At 44.1% G+C, this 15,000-nt stretch overlaps 1 pseudogene across 1 annotated transcript; it reads left to right on the top strand.

Moving 5' to 3' along the window:
* The first annotated feature begins 6,480 nt into the window (after window positions 1–6,480).
* Window positions 6,481–14,070, top strand: LOC310720192 (claudin-15-like; annotated as a pseudogene). The gene is made up of 5 exons (XR_014538284.1): window positions 6,481–6,787; window positions 11,621–11,785; window positions 12,398–12,479; window positions 12,600–12,710; window positions 13,964–14,070. The product of XR_014538284.1 is annotated as a claudin-15-like (transcript).
* The last annotated feature ends 930 nt before the right edge of the window (window positions 14,071–15,000 follow it).

The following is a 15,000-nucleotide window of genomic DNA, read 5'->3' as shown; positions in this document are numbered from 1 at the left end:
TGGGTCACCTGACCACAGAAGCTCAGTGGATTTCAGGGTGTGAGATTTCAGTGAAAAACTGCTGATTTATTATTTCTATTATATTCATAAATAAAATCTAAACAAAATTGTTATTGTTACGCTCCTGGGCGGATTCTGCTGCTGGACCAACCTGCAATCGCGCGCGCGCGCACACACACGCACACACACACACGTTACGCTTGAGCACAGCAGCAGTGGTGATTACACTGAGCTGCAGAGCGACACAGCGGCTAGAAGATAATGAAAGAAACTCTGCAGATTGTTGCGCTTTTTCTGGCTTTTTTTGGCGCTGTGACGGCGTTTATCTCTTTACACCATCACACGTGGAAAGTGTCGACTGACTACGGCAACGTCATCATCACCTCCAACATCTTTGAAAACCTGTGGATGTCCTGTGCTGAGGATTCCACTGGCATTTACGACTGCTGGTATTTCTCATCATTATTGGCTTTACCAGGTAACACAACAACAACAAAAACAACAACACAACTATAATAATAATAATAATAATAATAATAATAATAACAACTCTTTTGTACAGTTCAGAATAAATCTATTGATTAAACACATCATACATGTGGCAGTTTTGAACTTCTTTGTGTGCGCTGTAACCTGCCTCACAAAAACCGCATCAAAAATATCAAAAAGTGGAAAAAACTATACATTGTTATTAAGAAAAAGCACAAAGTCCCTGCAATGAAGGAGGTGACAGATGGGTCCTGATGTCTATACTTATTTTAGCTAAAATAAAGTGTGTGTGTGTGTGTGTGTGTGTGTGTGACTGTAAAAAATGTAGTGTAAAACTCATGCATGAGCTGAAAGGGGAAGAAGGAGGAGTGTTCAGGAGGTAAAGGTGGAGCTGGGATGGAAATGAGGTGGAGATTGATGTAGGGGTGGAGATGAATAGTTCTTTAGCTCAGATATCAGTCAGGTGGTGGTGCAGTGAGCTGCAGGTGGATCATTCCTGTGGTGTGATAATGATATGAGCGCTATAGTGTGAGTGTAGAGATGGTGAATGCGGCGGTCGAGGTGATGGCTTTTCTGCTCGGCTTTGCGGGATGGGTGATGTCTGGAATCATTATTCCGTATCACTTCTGGAAGATTTCCACCCTTGAGGGGAACGTCATCACCGCATCCCTTGTCTATGAGAACCTATGGATGTCCTGTGCTACTGATTCCACCGGAGTGCACAACTGCAGGGAGCTTCCGTCAATGCTGGGCGTCGCTGGTACACTCAACACTCTCTAACACTCCACTTAACACTCTCTAACACTCAGCTCAACACTCTCTAACACTCAGCTCAACACTCTCTAACACTCAGCTCAACACTCTCTAACACTCCACTCAACACTCTCTAACACTCCACTTAACACTCTCTAACACTCAGCTCAACACTCTCTAACACTCAGCTCAACACTCTCTAACACTCCACTTAACACTCTCTAACACTCAGCTCAACACTCTCTAACACTCCACTCAACACTCTCTAACACTCCACTCAACACTCTCTAACACTCAGCTCAACACTCTCTAACACTCAGCTCAACACTCTCTAACACTCAGCTCAACACTCTCTACCACTCCGTTCAACACTTTCTAACGCTCCATTTAACACTCTCTAACACTTCACTCAACACTCCACTCAACACTCTCTAACACTCCACTCAACACTCTCTAACACTCCGCTCAACACTCCACTCAACACTCTCTAACACTCCACTCAACACTCACTAACACTCCGCTCAACACTCTCTAACACTCCGCTCAACACTCTCTAACACCCCACTCAACACTTACTAACACCCCACTCAACACTTACTAACACTCCACTCAACACTCTCTAACACTCCACTCAACACTCTCTTACACTCCACTCAACACTCTCTTACACTCCACTTAACACTTTCTAACACTCTCTTACACTCCACTCAACACTCTCTTACACCCCACTCAACACTCTCCAACACTCCACTTAGCACTCCACTCAACACTCTCTAACACTCAGCTCAACACTCTCTAACACTCCACTCAACACTCTCTAACACTCAGCTCAACACTCTCTAACACTCCACTAAACACACTCTTACACTCCACTCAACACTCTCTTACACCCCACTCAACACTCTCTAACACTCCACTCAACACTCTCTAACACTCAGCTCAACACTCTCTAACACTCAGCTCAACACTCTCTAACACTCAGCTCAACACTCTCTACCACTCCACTCAACACTTTCTAACGCTCCATTTAACACTCTCTAACACTTCACTCAACACTCCACTCAACACTCTCTTACACTCCACTCAACACTCTCTAACACTCCGCTCAACACTCCACTCAACACTCTCTAACACTCCACTCAACACTCACTAACACTCCGCTCAACACTCTCTAACACTCCGCTCAACACTCTCTAACACCCCACTCAACACTTAGGTGAGGTGGAGATTGATGTAGGGGTGGAGATGAATAGTTCTTTAGCTCAGATATCAGTCAGGTGGTGGTGCAGTGAGCTGCAGGTGGATCATTCCTGTGGTGTGATAATGATATGAGCGCTATAGTGTGAGTGTAGAGATGGTGAATGCGGCGGTCGAGGTGATGGCTTTTCTGCTCGGCTTTGCGGGATGGGTGATGTCTGGAATCATTATTCCGTATCACTTCTGGAAGATTTCCACCCTTGAGGGGAACGTCATCACCGCATCCCTTGTCTATGAGAACCTATGGATGTCCTGTGCTACTGATTCCACCGGAGTGCACAACTGCAGGGAGCTTCCGTCAATGCTGGGCGTCGCTGGTACACTCAACACTCTCTAACACTCCACTTAACACTCTCTAACACTCAGCTCAACACTCTCTAACACTCAGCTCAACACTCTCTAACACTCAGCTCAACACTCTCTAACACTCCACTCAACACTCTCTAACACTCCACTTAACACTCTCTAACACTCAGCTCAACACTCTCTAACACTCAGCTCAACACTCTCTAACACTCCACTTAACACTCTCTAACACTCAGCTCAACACTCTCTAACACTCCACTCAACACTCTCTAACACTCCACTCAACACTCTCTAACACTCAGCTCAACACTCTCTAACACTCAGCTCAACACTCTCTAACACTCAGCTCAACACTCTCTACCACTCCGTTCAACACTTTCTAACGCTCCATTTAACACTCTCTAACACTTCACTCAACACTCCACTCAACACTCTCTAACACTCCACTCAACACTCTCTAACACTCCGCTCAACACTCCACTCAACACTCTCTAACACTCCACTCAACACTCACTAACACTCCGCTCAACACTCTCTAACACTCCGCTCAACACTCTCTAACACCCCACTCAACACTTACTAACACCCCACTCAACACTTACTAACACTCCACTCAACACTCTCTAACACTCCACTCAACACTCTCTTACACTCCACTCAACACTCTCTTACACTCCACTTAACACTTTCTAACACTCTCTTACACTCCACTCAACACTCTCTTACACCCCACTCAACACTCTCCAACACTCCACTTAGCACTCCACTCAACACTCTCTAACACTCAGCTCAACACTCTCTAACACTCCACTCAACACTCTCTAACACTCAGCTCAACACTCTCTAACACTCCACTCAACACACTCTTACACCCCACTCAACACTCTCTAACACTCCACTCAACACTCTCTAACACTCAGCTCAACACTCTCTAACACTCAGCTCAACACTCTCTACCACTCAGCTCAACACTTTCTAACGCTCCATTTAACACTCTCTAACACTTCACTCAACACTCCACTCAACACTCTCTAACACTCAGCTCAACACTCTCTAACACTCCACTCAACACACTCTTACACTCCACTCAACACTCTCTTACACCCCACTCAACACTCTCTAACACTCCACTCAACACTCTCTAACACTCAGCTCAACACTCTCTAACACTCAGCTCAACACTCTCTAACACTCCGCTCAACACTCCACTCAACACTCTCTAACACTCCACTCAACACTCACTAACACTCCGCTCAACACTCTCTAACACTCCGCTCAACACTCTCTAACACCCCACTCAACACTTACTAACACCCCACTCAACACTTACTAACACTCCACTCAACACTCTCTAACACTCCACTCAACACTCTCTTACACTCCACTCAACACTCTCTTACACTCCACTTAACACTTTCTAACACTCTCTTACACTCCACTCAACACTCTCTTACACCCCACTCAACACTCTCCAACACTCCACTTAGCACTCCACTCAACACTCTCTAACACTCAGCTCAACACTCTCTAACACTCCACTCAACACTCTCTAACACTCAGCTCAACACTCTCTAACACTCCACTCAACACACTCTTACACCCCACTCAACACTCTCTAACACTCCACTCAACACTCTCTAACACTCAGCTCAACACTCTCTAACACTCAGCTCAACACTCTCTACCACTCAGCTCAACACTTTCTAATGCTCCATTTAACACTCTCTAACACTTCACTCAACACTCCACTCAACACTCTCTAACACTCAGCTCAACACTCTCTAACACTCCACTCAACACACTCTTACACTCCACTCAACACTCTCTTACACCCCACTCAACACTCTCTAACACTCCACTCAACACTCTCTAACACTCCACTCAACACTCTCTAACACTCAGCTCAACACTCTCTAACACTCAGCTCAACACTCTCTAACACTCAGCTCAACACTCTCTTCCACTCCACTCAACACTTTCTAACGCTCCATTTAACACTCTCTAACACTCCACTCAACACTCTCTAACACTCCACTCAACACTCTCTAACACTCAGCTCAACACTCTCTAACACTCCACTCAACACACTCTTACACTCCACTCAACACTCTCTAACACTCCACTCAACACTCTCTAACACTCCACTCAACACTCTCTAACACTCAGCTCAACACTCTCTAACACTCAGCTCAACACTCTCTACCACTCCACTCAACACTTTCTAACGCTCCATTTAACACTCTCTAACACTTCACTCAACACTCCACTCAACACTCTCTAACACTCAGCTCAACACTCTCTAACACTCCACTCAACACACTCTTACACTCCACTCAACACTCTCTTACACCCCACTCAACACTCTCTAACACTCCACTCAACACTCTCTAACACTCAGCTCAACACTCTCTAACACTCAGCTCAACACTCTCTAACACTCAGCTCAACACTCTCTACCACTCCACTCAACACTTTCTAACGCTCCATTTAACACTCTCTAACACTTCACTCAACACTCCACTCAACACTCTCTAACACTCCACTCAACACTCACTAACACTCCGCTCAACACTCTCTAACACTCCGCTCAACACTCTCTAACACCCCACTCAACACTTACTAACACCCCACTCAACACTTACTAACACTCCACTCAACACTCTCTAACACTCCACTCAACACTCTCTTACACTCCACTCAACACTCTCTTACACTCTCTAACACTCAGCTCAACACTCTCTAACACTCAGCTCAACACTCTCTACCACTCCACTCAACACTTTCTAACGCTCCATTTAACACTCTCTAACACTTCACTCAACACTCCACTCAACACTCTCTAACACTTCACTCAACACTCTCTAACACTCCGCTCAACACTCCACTCAACACTCTCTAACACTCCACTCAACACTCACTAACACTCCGCTCAACACTCTCTAACACTCCGCTCAACACTCTCTAACACCCCACTCAACACTTACTAACACCCCACTCAACACTTACTAACACTCCACTCAACACTCTCTAACACTCCACTCAACACTCTCTTACACTCCACTCAACACTCTCTTACACTCCACTTAACACTTTCTAACACTCTCTTACACTCCACTCAACACTCTCTTACACCCCACTCAACACTCTCCAACACTCCACTTAGCACTCCACTCAACACTCTCTAACACTCAGCTCAACACTCTCTAACACTCCACTCAACACTCTCTAACACTCAGCTCAACACTCTCTAACACTCCACTAAACACACTCTTACACTCCACTCAACACTCTCTTACACCCCACTCAACACTCTCTAACACTCCACTCAACACTCTCTAACACTCAGCTCAACACTCTCTAACACTCAGCTCAACACTCTCTAACACTCAGCTCAACACTCTCTACCACTCCACTCAACACTTTCTAACGCTCCATTTAACACTCTCTAACACTTCACTCAACACTCCACTCAACACTCTCTTACACTCCACTCAACACTCTCTAACACTCCGCTCAACACTCCACTCAACACTCTCTAACACTCCACTCAACACTCACTAACACTCCGCTCAACACTCTCTAACACTCCGCTCAACACTCTCTAACACCCCACTCAACACTTAGGTGAGGTGGAGATTGATGTAGGGGTGGAGATGAATAGTTCTTTAGCTCAGATATCAGTCAGGTGGTGGTGCAGTGAGCTGCAGGTGGATCATTCCTGTGGTGTGATAATGATATGAGCGCTATAGTGTGAGTGTAGAGATGGTGAATGCGGCGGTCGAGGTGATGGCTTTTCTGCTCGGCTTTGCGGGATGGGTGATGTCTGGAATCATTATTCCGTATCACTTCTGGAAGATTTCCACCCTTGAGGGGAACGTCATCACCGCATCCCTTGTCTATGAGAACCTATGGATGTCCTGTGCTACTGATTCCACCGGAGTGCACAACTGCAGGGAGCTTCCGTCAATGCTGGGCGTCGCTGGTACACTCAACACTCTCTAACACTCCACTTAACACTCTCTAACACTCAGCTCAACACTCTCTAACACTCAGCTCAACACTCTCTAACACTCCACTCAACACTCTCTAACACTCAGCTCAACACTCTCTAACACTCCACTCAACACTCTCTAACACTCAGCTCAACACTCTCTAACACTCCACTCAACACTCTCTAACACTCCACTTAACACTCTCTAACACTCAGCTCAACACTCTCTAACACTCAGCTCAACACTCTCTAACACTCCACTCAACACTCTCTAACACTCAGCTCAACACTCTCTAACACTCCACTCAACACTCTCTAACACTCAGCTCAACACTCTCTAACACTCCACTCAACACTCTCTAACACTCCGCTCAACACTCTCTAACACTCCGCTCAACACTCTCTAACACTCAGCTCAACACTCTCTAACACTCCACTCAACACTCTCTAACACTCAGCTCAACACTCTCTAACACTCCACTCAACACTCTCTAACACTCCACTTAACACTCTCTAACACTCAGCTCAACACTCTCTAACACTCAGCTCAACACTCTCTAACACTCCACTCAACACTCTCTAACACTCAGCTCAACACTCTCTAACACTCCACTCAACACTCTCTAACACTCAGCTCAACACTCTCTAACACTCCACTCAACACTCTCTAACACTCCGCTCAACACTCTCTAACACTCCGCTCAACACTCTCTAACACTCCGCTCAACACTCTCTAACACTCAGCTCAACACTCTCTACCACTCCGCTCAACACTTTCTAACGCTCCATTTAACACTCTCTAACACTTCACTCAACACTCCACTCAACACTCTCTAACACTCCACTTAACACTCTCTAACACTCCGCTCAACACTCCACTCAACACTCTCTAACACTCCACTCAACACTCACTAACACTCCGCTCAACACTCTCTAACACTCCGCTCAACACTTACTAACACCCCACTCAACACTTACTAACACTCCACTCAACACTCTCTAACACTCCACTCAACACTCTCTTACACTCCACTCAACACTCTCTTACACTCCACTTAACACTTTCTAACACTCTCTTACACTCCACTCAACACTCTCTTACACCCCACTCAACACTCTCCAACACTCCACTTAGCACTCCACTCAACACTCTCTAACACTCAGCTCAACACTCTCTAACACTCCACTCAACACTCTCTAACACTCCACTCAACACTCTCTAACACTCAGCTCAACACTCTCTAACACTCCACTCAACACACTCTTACACTCCACTCAACACTCTCTTACACCCCACTCAACACTCTCTAACACTCCACTCAACACTCTCTAACATTTAGCTCAACACTCTCTAACACTCAGCTCAACACTCTCTAACACTCAGCTCAACACTCTCTAACACTCCGCTCAACACTCTCTAACACTCAGCTCAACACTCTCTACCACTCCACTCAACACTTTCTAACGCTCCATTTAACACTCTCTAACACTTCACTCAACACTCTCTAACACTCCACTCAACACTTACTAACACTCCACTCAACACTCTCTAACACTCCACTCAACACTCTCTTACACTCCACTCAACACTCTCTTACACTCCACTTAACACTTTCTAACACTCTCTTACACTCCACTCAACACTCTCTTACACCCCACTCAACACTCTCCAACACTCCACTTAGCACTCCACTCAACACTCTCTAACACTCAGCTCAACACTCTCTTACACTCCACTTAACACTCTCTAACACTCCACTCAACACTCTCTAACACTCAGCTCAACACTCTCTAACACTCCACTCAACACACTCTTACACTCCACTCAACACTCTCTTACACTCCACTCAACACTTTCTAACGCTCCATTTAACACTCTCTAACACTTCACTCAACACTCTCTAACACTCAGCTCAACACTCTCTAACACTCAGCTCAACACTCTCTAACACTCCGCTCAACACTCTCTAACACTCAGCTCAACACTCTCTACCACTCCACTCAACACTTTCTAACGCTCCATTTAACACTCTCTAGCACTCCACTCAACACTCTCTAACACTCCAGAGGGGGAGAAAGAGAGAGGCTGGGGGAGAGAGAGAGAGAGAAAGAGAGAGAGGAAAGAGAGAGAGAGAGAGAGAGAGAGAGAGAGAGAGAGAGAGAGAGAGAGAGAAAGAGAGAGAGAGAGAGAGAAAGAGAGAGAGGAAAGAGAGAGAGAGAGAGAGAGAGAGAGAGAGAGAGAGAGAGAGAGAGAGAAAGAGAGAGAGAGAGAGAGAGAGAGAAAGAGAGAGAGGAAAGAGAGAGAGAGAGAGAGAGAGAGAGAGAGAGAGGAAAGAGAGAGAGAGAGAGAGAGAGAGAGAGAGAGAGAGAGAGAGAGAGAGAAAGAGAGAGAGAGAGAGAGAGAGAGAGAGAGAGAGAGAGAGAGAGAGAGAGAGAGAGAGAAAGAGAGAGAGAGAGAGAGAAAGAGAGAGAGGAAAGAGAGAGAGAGAGAGAGAGAGAGAGGAAAGAGAGAGAGAGAGAGAGAGAGAGAGAGAGAGAGAGAGAGAGAGAGAGAGAGAGAGAAAGAGAGAGAGAGAGAAAGAGAGAGAGAGAGAGAGAGAAAGAGAGAGAGGAAAGAGAGAGAGAGAGAGAGAGAGAGAGAGAGAGAGAGAGAGAGAGAGAGAGAGAGAGAAAGAGAGAGAGAGAGAGAGGAAAGAGAGAGAGAGAGAGAGAGAGAGAGAGAGAGAGAGAAAGAGAGAGAGAGAGAGAGAGAGAGAAAGAGAGAGAGGAAAGAGAGAGAGAGAGAGAGAGAGAGAGAGAGAGGAAAGAGAGAGAGAGAGAGAGGAAAGAGAGAGAGAAAGAGAGAGAGAGAGAGAGAGAGAGAGAGAGGGGGGGTGCAGATATAATGTATATTAGAACAGAAACTTGTACTACTCCAAACACAACATTAAACCATTAAAGAGCCATAAAATTCTGTAATTATTATAAAATCACTGAAAATCATTTATTATGATTATTATATTATGATATCATGTATATTATTATATGGTTATTGTTTTACTGTTATTTTATTGTTTATGTGAAATATAACATGAAAAGAAAATAAATATATATAACCTAAATTCCAAAAGTTTGGACACTGTATAAAATTTAAATGAAAACAGAATGTGAACAGAAAATATGTGCAAATCTCATAAAATAATTATGAGGAGAAAATCAGGTCTTTTTGAATTTGTTGTATTGGGGCAACAAAAGTGTGGAAAAAGAAACATCTAGTATCTAATGAGGTTAATTAGCAGCAGGTCAGTGAGATGATTGGGGTTTAATAGTGTATCTTAGAGACACAGAGTCTCTCAGAAGTAAAGATGGGCGGAGCTTCACCAATCTGTGAAAGACTGCATCTACAAACTGTTTCACAATAATGTTCCTCAACATCAACATGTGAATATCTCATCATTTACAGAACATAATATCACCAAACATTTCAAAGAATCTGGAGAAATGCACAAGGGACAAGGGGGGGAAAACTATATTGGATGTTTGTGATCTTTGGGCCCTCAGGGGCCACTGCATTTAAAACAGTGATGATTCTGTAATGGAAATCACTGCATGGGTTCATTAACACCTCCAGAAATCAGTTTCTGTGGACACAGTTTTCCGTATCATCCACAAATGCAGGTTAAATCTCTATCATACAAAGTAGAAGGTATGTGTGAACATGATCCAGAAACACCACCATCATCTCTGGGACAAAGCTCATTTAAAATGTACTGAGGCAAAGTGGAAAACTGTTCTGTGGTCAGATGAACCGAATCTTTAATTTATTTTTGGAAACCATGGACACCACGTGCTCCAGACTAAAGATGAAAGGGACCATCTGGCATATCAGCACTCAGTTCAAGAAAACACCTTTCTCAGGAAAAGCCTTGTATATTTGAGCAAGAAAACGCTAACTGCATACTGCATCTATTACAATAGCATGAATTCATAGTAGAAGAGTCCGGCAGCTGAATTGACCTGCTGCAGTTTAGACCTTTCACCACCAGAAAACATTTGGTGCATAATGAAATAAAAAACACAACAAAGGAAACCCAGAACTGTTGAGCAGCTAGAATCCTGTATCAGACATATATGGGACAACATTCTTCTCCCAAAACTTGAAATGTGCTGCAGCCCTGCAAGCTGGCATGCACTCCATGAGCTCCTGAACAAGGAAGATAATCTTCAACATCGCATCCCCCAAAAGGTGATCCTTCTGGAGTGACTCCAACTGGTACCTTTCTCTTTCAGTCTAATATCAAGTGAGACACTGTCTTCTACCTCTGGCTAGAGTTTGGCTTGTGCTTGGGAAGTTGTTTTGTCAGCTTTGGGCAGGAACATGACTTGGGAGGCCACCTTGTTGGACACTGGTAGAAATTATAAGAGGCCCCATCGTCAATCTCTGGAAAGATGTCTGCATCGAAGGCCGCCATGGTAACCTCAGAAGTAGATAGAAATCCACTGTGGTAAATGCTCCATATTTGAGGATGGCATCATGGACATGGCATTAAAATGACTTCATTTTGCTGGCAGAGTGAAGTTGTGTTTTGGGAGTGAGAAGAATGCAACTACAGGAAAATAACTATCAACAAAACAAACACACACATCTTAATTGAAATCTTAGTGAAAACAGGCCGGGGGTTTAATTATGATAGAGTGTAAAAACATCTTAAACACACACACACACACACACACACACACACACACACACACACACAGTAATGACTATAATCACTCAGGTTGTTGTGTGTGTTTAGGTTTTGGTGAGGTGTGTTAATGTGTGTGTGTGTGTGTGTGTGTGTGTAGGTTTTGTTCAGGCGTGTCGTGCCCTCATGATCACCTCCATTGTGTTGGGGATGTTTGGTCTGATCTTCACGCTGGTCGGTATGCAGTGTTCCAAAATCGGAGGAGAAAACTACATAGTGAAGGGAAGAATTGCCGTCCTGGGAGGAGTGTTTTTCATCCTGCAGGGTACTGAACACCTGCACCAACACCCGCACTCAACACCCGTACCCGCACTTAACAACCGCGCCCAACTCCCGCCCTTAACACCCGTGCCCAACACCCATGCCTAACACCTGCTCCCAACACCCGCACTCAGCAACCAAGCCCAACACCTGCGCCCAACACCCACCCTCAACACCCGCACACAAATGTTTACAGATGAGTTGAGTTCCTGTTATGACCCAATGGTTTGCTTCTGAGGTGGGTTTTAGAAGATCTTTTACTCTTCTTACACACATACAGCATTAACATGATGTGGAGATGAAGGAGTATGCAGGGGTTTAGGTTCCTCTAGTGGTCAGGTTCAAGTGGATTCACATCTACTCCATCATACACACACACACACACACACACACACACACACACCTTACATACCTCATCACTGCTAGACTCACACTTAAACACACCGTCACTGTTGTGTAAACTCTGTCTCTGTCCTAAAGATGTCTGGAAGCCTTCCATAAATGTTAAGTGAATATCACCCTATTACCTGTTATAGAGAATTAATCAACAATGTCTGACTAATCACAGTCCAGAACTCAGTACTGTAGTGTGTCACACTGTGCTGTGATGTTGCAGGTTTGAGTACGATGATCGCTGTATCGTGGTACGCCTTTAACATCACACAGGAGTTCTTTGACCCGCTTTATCCCGGAACAAAGTAAGTGTTAGCGATGTGTCTAACCAGAAAGAAAAGTTGTGTGTGTATGCATGTGTGTGTGTGCATGTGTGTGATGATGATTTGTATGTGTGTGTGTGTGTGTGTGTGTGTGTTTTGCAGGTTTGAGATAGGAGACGGTTTGTATATCGGATGGTGTTCAGCGACACTCGCTCTGATTAGTGGCTGCTGCTTACTGTGTGTGTGTGGAAATAACAGCAAGGAGGAGAGAATGTGAGTATATCACACACACACACAAACACAAACACACACACACACACACACACAAAAACTATAAAAGAACACGTATGGAATTCTGTAATAAACTAAAATGTGTTCAAAAACCCAGAATGCTTTATATTTTAGATTCTTCAAGGTAAAACATTTGACTTTGATCCAGCTTTGCACACTCATGGCGTTCTCTCAGTCCACCTCATGCAGTGTCAACTGAAATTGTTTTTCCACAATCTTGAGGATTTCCCAGAGGTGTTGAGTGCTTGTTTGCAGCGTTTTCTTCGTCCTCTGGTCCAACTCATTCGGAATCATCTCCCCTTTATTTAGATGTGGTGATTGTGGAGACCAGGCCATCTGATGCAGCACTTCATCACTCTCCTTCTCAAACAAATAACTCCTAGAGGTGTGAGTTTGGGGTCATTTTCCTGTTTAAAAACAAACGATGGTCCCACTACGTGTAAACCAGATGTGATGGCTGCATGTCACTGCAATATGTCCTCAATTTTGACCTAATCACCAACAATGTCACAACACTGTCACTAACCCCAAAAGCACTGATGTAAATCTGTTTTCTGAAGCTGGTAATTTTAATTAACCTATCCTCTGCAGCAGAGGTAGCTCTTGGTGTTCCTTTCCTGGGATGGTCCTCATGAGAGATGTTTCATTATAGCATTTGGTGTTTTTGGAAACTGCACATGCAAATACATTTCAAGTTCTTGAGATGTTTGAGATTGACTGATCTTCATTTCTTAAATTAATGATGGATCTTTTCTTTTTCTTTAACTCAGTGTTTCCTGCTAGAATCTGGATCTGTACAGTAGTTCGTAGCAGCACTAATAGTGATATTGACTCTGTACTCACACTTTCCTCTGCACAACACAACTGATGCGCTAAAACACATTAAGAAGGTAGGAAATGTCACAGATGAACTCATGATGAAAACACACCTGTGACCTGAAACACATTCCAGGTGACGATTTCGTGAATCTGATGAGAAAACGATAGAAGTTTCCGAGCTGCATCAAAGCTACATGGAGCTACTTTGGACAATCAAAAAATAAAAAAACATCTAGAAAAAATAAAAACGTTTTTTTTACTACAGAAATCAAAATGTGTTCTTCCATAGTTTGGATTCTTCAGTATTAATGTACAATGTTGAAAATAATACAAATAAAGAAACCCACTGAAGGAGAAGTTCTTGATTTTTAACTGTTAGTGTACAGTTATACTGTTATGTGCCTGTGTGTCTGCAGGTCGTATCCGTACCAGTCTCAGCGCATCTCAGCGCAGAGGGACACCGTATACAACCTCAGTCATTTCCCAGCAGCCCAATCATTACGGCAGAAACGCATATGTATAAACATTCTTCAGGTTGTCGTGGCAACAAAACTAAAAAATAATCAACAATGTCAAAGATTTTACTGAATCCATAAAGACACTTTGAAAAAAACTAAAGAAATTCAGCGTGTGTAGACACCTAGCTTTTTAGCTTAGCACTCTGGTGAAATGAGACAGAACCATGATAATCAGTTTAATGGTATAGAAACGTTAAACATCTCCACACTCAAGTGAGTTTCTGCTGTACAATACAATACCCACATCACCCACTATTTAATACCCACACCACTATACAATGATAAGAAATTGAAATGTAAATCTGTGATGCTTTATTTACATTAAATCTAAATTTCTAAATGTGTATCAAACCAGATGTAAACTTCCTGGGTTTTTTTTTTGTTTCTAGAGTAATACTGTAGTGTTGTAATCAGTGTTTGTTCTTTGAGCTGATAAAGTGACATAAGGTGGTTTATTAAGTCCGAGTGATTCTGTGGTGGAAACAGTAAACTGATCATGTAAAGGGCTTTCCAGTTTGTTAATAAAGACTATCCATATACATATTACATGAAGGGCGGGGCCAGGTAGTAGTGTATAGAGATGAAGGCGGGGCCAGGTAGTGGTGTATAGAGATGAAGGGCGGGGCCAGGTAGTGGTGTATAGAGATGAAGGGCAGGGCCAGGTAGTGGTGTATAGAGATGAAGGGCAGGGCCAGGTAGTGGTGTATAGAGATGAAGGGCAGGGCCAGGTAGTAGTGTATAGAGATGAAGGGCGGGGCCAGGCAGTGGTGTATAGAGATGAAGGGCGGGGCCAGGTAGTGGTGTATAGAGATGAAGGGCAGGGCCAGGTAGTGGTGTATAGAGATGAAGGGCAGGGCCAGGTAGTGGTGTATAGAGATGAAGGGCGGGGCCAGGTAGTGGTGTATAGAGATGAAGGGCAGGGCCAGGTAGTGGTG

Source organism: Silurus aristotelis (assembly GCF_946808225.1).
Source record: "Silurus aristotelis genome assembly, chromosome: 26".
Lineage (NCBI taxonomy): Eukaryota > Metazoa > Chordata > Actinopteri > Siluriformes > Siluridae > Silurus > Silurus aristotelis.
This window is presented reverse-complemented; position numbering and strand designations above follow the sequence as displayed.